The sequence below is a fragment of the Pelophylax lessonae genome (assembly GCF_965119305.1).
Source record: "Pelophylax lessonae genome assembly, chromosome: 2".
Taxonomy (NCBI): domain Eukaryota; kingdom Metazoa; phylum Chordata; class Amphibia; order Anura; family Ranidae; genus Pelophylax; species Pelophylax lessonae.
This window is the reverse complement of record NC_138769.1, coordinates 557,657,821-557,663,820: the sequence shown is the minus strand read 5'-3', so window position 1 is coordinate 557,663,820 and position 6,000 is coordinate 557,657,821.

Sequence of the window (6,000 nt, the reverse complement as noted above, 5' to 3'; positions counted from 1 at the left end):
TGAAATAGGTCAGCAGAGGAATACCATGTTTTTCTTATGACAGGTATACTTATTTTTCATTAAATAGAAAGCATTGCAGTAACATTGATTACACAATATAACACTGCCCAAGTAGTTAATATCGCTTCTATCCTTCTCAGTCAACCAAGATCCAACCTTATAGGAAAGGAAGGCTTTGGTTGTATACATTTCTTGCATGCATCATTGATGACATCCCCTGCATTGTATTTTGTTCCAAGCAACCCACTCCAGGTCTTTATCACCTTCTCATCTCTGCTTTAACACCTTTCATCACAAATAAAGCAAGCCCATTACTGTATTTAGTCATCAAGCTATTGCTCAGAGACCCAGCCCACCACTGGGTATGGTTTACGACACCACCTAGTAGAAATCTTTATAGCAGCATCTCATCTGTCTGTTTTTCAAGGTCTCATAATCTAGCCTCCCTTATGACGTTTTTAAGCTTTAGAAGATGAAGTAGCCTTAAAATAAAGTAACACTGAATAAGTAGATATATCAAGACAGGTTCTGGTAAAGTAGACTAACAAACCAAAAAGCCCTCTATTAAACCAGTAAATAGGACCTATCTGTATGTATCACTTCCATCACAAAGCCAAAACAAAATGGTTTATTCTTCATTTTAGGATAGTGGGTAGAGCCATGAAACATAAGATTACATTCCTACACTATATTACCAAAAAGAGTACTGGGACGCCTGCCTTTCCACGCACATGAACTTTAATAGCATCCCAGTCTTAGTCTACAGAGTTCAAAATCAAGACATTTTGGACAATTTCAGGGTTCCAACTTTGGGGGAACAATTTGGGGATAGCCCCTTCCTGTTCCAACATGACTGCCCATCAGTGCACAATACAAGGTCCATAAAGACATGGATGAGCTAGTTTAGGGAGGAGAAACTTGACTGACCTGCACAGAGTCCTGACCTCAACCTGATAGAACACCTTTGGGCTGAATTAAAGCGGAGACTGCGATCCAGGCCTTCTCATCCAACATCAGTGCCTGAACTAAAAAAATGCGCTTCTGGAAGAATGGTCAAGCATTCCAATATACACACTCCTAAACCTTGTGGACAGCCTTCCTAGAAGAGTTAAAGCAGTTAACAAAGGGTGGGCCAACTCAAGATTGAACCCTACGAACTAAGACTGGGATGCCATTAAAGTTCCTGTGCGTGTAAAAGCAGGTGTCTCAATACTTTTGGTAATATAAAACTTTTGGTTTACAGCCCAGGTAGAATCTAATAAGGGGCAAATTATTCCAACATGTATAGTTTAATGTTTGTTGCCCATCAGCAATGCAGTGCATGGAAACATTGGCCTATAGGGGTAAAAATTAGATAAGTAGCTGATATTCTCAGAAGGTGGTCAACAACAACCAACCATCACCATGATTATCTCTTGAAAGACTTTACACCACTAAAAATAGTTAATTGCATACAAGGAACGTAGTTTGCATCTAACCAGGTCTCCCCACTACTGAAAGCTACTTTCGTTTTAAACACCCTTTGTCCCATAATTTGGATAAGTAGAAGGGCATTTCTGACCACATCCATGCATACTGCAATGCTCTGTAGAGGAGTCAGAGGCTGTATCACCATGTATATTATATCACATTCCTTAATTTTCCCACAGGTTTCTCAACCCTCCTCCTGAGACCATCATTTCCCAGAGCCCTCTTCTGTTAAACAAAGTGGACACCTGGCTTTCTACTCCAACATGCCAGTTGACAGAGTTCCCAACTCATTTCCTTCCCTTACTAACATATGAAACATGTTCTGTGTCCAATCTGGGCTAGGGCAAAATGTAACATAGATGTATTTCACCTGAGGCTGAAAGCGTAGCTTCAGCCAGAATGTGTAGCATTAAGGAAGTGCTTTTATTTCTGTCTGGTTGCTTCAATTTCTCTGTCCTGGCAAAGCTTTCCCTCTCGTTGCAACGCTCTCTATGCACTTAAAAGTAGATGAATATGGGGGCTGAGAAAGGGGATCAGAAAAAATGTGACTTTTAATTTACCGTAAAATCAATTTTTCTGATTTTCATTGCCGGTTGGTAAACAGGTGCTCAACCAAAACAACTGGAGCTCATCTGGGAAAAACAATACACCTTCAAAGAGGATCAGATCCTCTAAACAGCAGTCTGCTAAAACCTTGCGGCTAAAGAAAGCATCCTCAGATGCCAACACATCCACATTATAGAACTTTGTGAAAGTGTGCACTGACGACCAGGAGACCGCCTTGCAAACCTGCGTCACTGACGCCTGATAACGGAAAGCCCAGGAGGCACCGAGTGCCTGAGTAGAATGTGCCTTGACAGGGAAAGAAGGAATCTGACTCTGAATGGCATAGACCCGAACCACCGTCTGTCTGATCCATCTGGAAATGGCCGCAGAGGAAATGGACAACCCTTTCTGAGGCCCATCCGTGAGCACAAATAATGAGTCTGACTTCCTAAAACACTCCCTAGCTGCCAGGTACACCCCAATTGCCTGGTCCACATCCAAGGCATGCAAAGCAATTTCCCTCAGATGCATTGGCCTGGGACACAGGGAAGGCAACACAAAGTCTTCAACATATAAAAGGTTGCAGCGCTATATAAATCAATCAAATGTAAATATAAGTGGTATCACAAATCACAACCAATGTCCAATGAATCAAATGTAAGTGGAAAAGTCCAAGTGAAAAAGAAAAAGTTAAAATTCCCAGTGCATGATGTAATCTCAGGTGTCACCCATGTTGTCTCTTCACCAAATGGTAAAAATGCAAACTCACCGAAATTATATGCTGTCTAAATTATAGGACAGCAATCACGCAATGTTGCAATATGAATGTGTTGGAAATCTCAGTTTGAACCAACAAAAACAATGGTACTCCCACACATTCAGGACAAAGCCATCAAAGAGAATTCAAATCAGTCAAGCAGGGTGAATCATAAGGCATGAGAGAAGAGAGTAATTTCTCATAGTGTAGTCATTTATTAAAAGGCAAAAAACTTTAAAAAAAACAAAACTAAAGCCATGGACTCACATGAGCCAAACGCCAGTAAATGTTCAAGATGCTGGCGATAAAATGCAATTAAAAAGGTCCATATAGTGCATAGACATATATAAATGATTGCAGTACACTTATTGCAGATGTCGCCAAATTACAAATAGGATGGTGGCTGGACCTCAGGCATATATCTTAGCTCAACAGCCGTTTTGCGCCCTGGGTATCATCAGGAGCTCAAAGAATATAGTCGAATGTGTCCAAATTTCTAAACAGCTCTCACCTTGCACCGAAATTCCACTGATTGGGGACATCGAAAGCGGTGAAACGTCACTTCCGGTTTCGCCTCAATGTTAAGCGAGGTCACTTTCGGTATCCGGGTCATGTAGTTTTGTAAACACCACGACTTCCAGTCCGGAGCTAGTTTCTAGTAGACCTTCCACTAGAAAACAGCGGTTATCAACTTATCTAGTAATTACAAGTATGATATTAAATTTGGCACAACAGCTGTGTACAATGCAAAAGCAGAAACAAAAAGGGACCCTGAGTGTGTCAAAATTGTACTATAATCTAAAAAATGTAATAAGTGACAAAAAGTCATTTCCGGTTTCGCTATCATAAATAGGCACAAACTAAGATTGAGATGAGCAACCTCTTCGACCGTTTGATCAAAAAAGAGGTTACGTTGTATCCTCTCTCCAAAAACCTAGTTTTTAAGATGTATGCCTGTAAATAATAATCCTCCATACTCTGACAGTTACGTTTAATACTTACAAACTGTGCTTTCTGAATGTTTTTAAGCCATGTGGGGGTTGGTGGTAACTACCCAAAGGAATGTAACTATTAGGGTCTGTGGATTTAAAAAAGGATTTTGTACGAATTCTTCCTTTCATAATATTTAGGCTGAGATCAAGAAAGTTGACCTCAGTTTTACTATAGGAGAAATAGAATTGAATGTTCAAGATGTTATCATTTAGGACGGACAAAGTCATTTAACGGAGGTCTCGTCACCTTTCCATAACAGTAAAATATCATGGATGTATCGTTTGTATAACATTTTTCCATTGTTTATTATATATGGACTGTGATTCTTAATTAGCCATAAATAAATTAGCTAAACTCATGGGCAAATTTAGTGCCCATGACTACCCCCTTTGTCTGTAAATAATAGGAGCCATTAAACCAGCAATAATTATGTAACAGAGAAATTAAAGAATTTCAAAATAAATTCCTGTTGTAATTTGGGGATAGTGCTCATAAGCAAATAATGTTCAACCACCCTATAGCCATCACTGTGTGCTATGTTGGTATAGAGTGAGGACACGTCAGCTGTGACCAAAAAGGTATTATCTATGGTTATGTTTTTCAGTTCACTCAAAACCTGTTTGGTATCCTTAAGATATGATGGGGTACGGATCATTAAGGTTTGTAAAAAGAAATCAATATAGTCTCCCACTCTTGCAGTAAGGGAATTAATCCCACTGATAATTGGCCTGCCAGGTAGATCTACTGGATCTTTATGCATTTGTGGCAGAAAATATATATTATAGGAATTTTTGGAGCTTTAGGAACTAGATAATCTCTTTTTTATTTAAGATGCCCTGTTCATACCCATATTTCACCAAATTTGTAAGGATTTTTTTTCAAATTTGGCTGTTGGATCTCGGGGGAGGGGAGAATAGGTGGTGGTATCATTCAATAAATGTTGCATTTTGTTAATATAATTTGTTTTATCAAAAATAATTCCTCCCCCTTTGTCAGCAGGTCGTATGACAAGATTGCATCTTTCTAATCGTTTTTTTCATCCCCACCTGATCTTCCAAGTTATTTCTAATTTTTTTTTTTACTTTTAATTTTTTCAAATCCTTTAAGACCAAATCTTTAAATACATTAATGTGATGATTTTCACTATTAGGTGGATTGAAGAAGAATTTCTCAGAGAAGTATATTCATATGTAGAACATTGATTAGTTCTCATAATAGGATTCTGAATGAAATGCTTCTTAATGCTAAACGGTCGAGTAAATTTCTGAACGACCATTAAAGTCTAAAATGTATTTAATTTAGCTTTAGGTGCACAATGTCTTCATTCAAATAAAAATCAGAGACAAACTGAAGAAGGAACGAAGGACAGGGGCGAAGAACCACCTAATCACTGTGAACTACCAGTATGGTGGACAGGATAACGCCGCCAACTCCGACAACCTGCGCGCAGAGGTGAAAGCCACCAAAAAGGCCACCTGGGACAGCAGGGGAATCTCCCAAAAGATTCTCAAAAAGGCTTCTGGAGAACTGAGAGCACCAAATTGAGGTGCCAAGGCGGCAACAGAGACCACACTGGAGGTGCCAATTGCCCAAATCCCTGAAGAAAAGTACATACCAGGGAGTATGTGGCCAAGGGCCATTGAAATAAGACCGCTAAGGCCAACACCTAATCCTTGATAGTACTCAAGGCCAGTTTCTGCTCAACCCCCTGTTGAAGGAAGGTCAAGATGCGAGCCACCGAACAAGAGCGAGGATGAACCCAAAGAGACTCACACCAAAATTGTACATCTTCCACGTACGATGGTAGATCTTCCTAGAAGTAGGTTTCCTAGCTTTTAATAGCGTTGGAAACACCGACTCGAGGCTGTAAAGCAGGATGGAAGATTTGTCCTTGGTAAAGCAGATCCGCCCTGAGGGGAGGCTTCCAAGGAACGTCAGCGACCAGCCGCACCAGACCGGTGCCACTAAGATGACCGGAATCCCTTTTACCTCGAAGTCTTGGCAGAAGCTTGAGAGGAAAGAAGGTGTAAAAGCAGACGATACTGACCCCACGGGGCCACCAGCGCATCCTGTGACCGAGCCACAAACCTCTACACCTTTTTGTTGAGCCGAGAAGCCAACAGATCCACCTCAGGGATGCCCCACCGGAGACACAACTGATGAAACATCTCCGGATGAAGGGACCACTCCCCTTGGTATGACTGCCAACTGAGGTAATCCACCTGGCAGTTTTC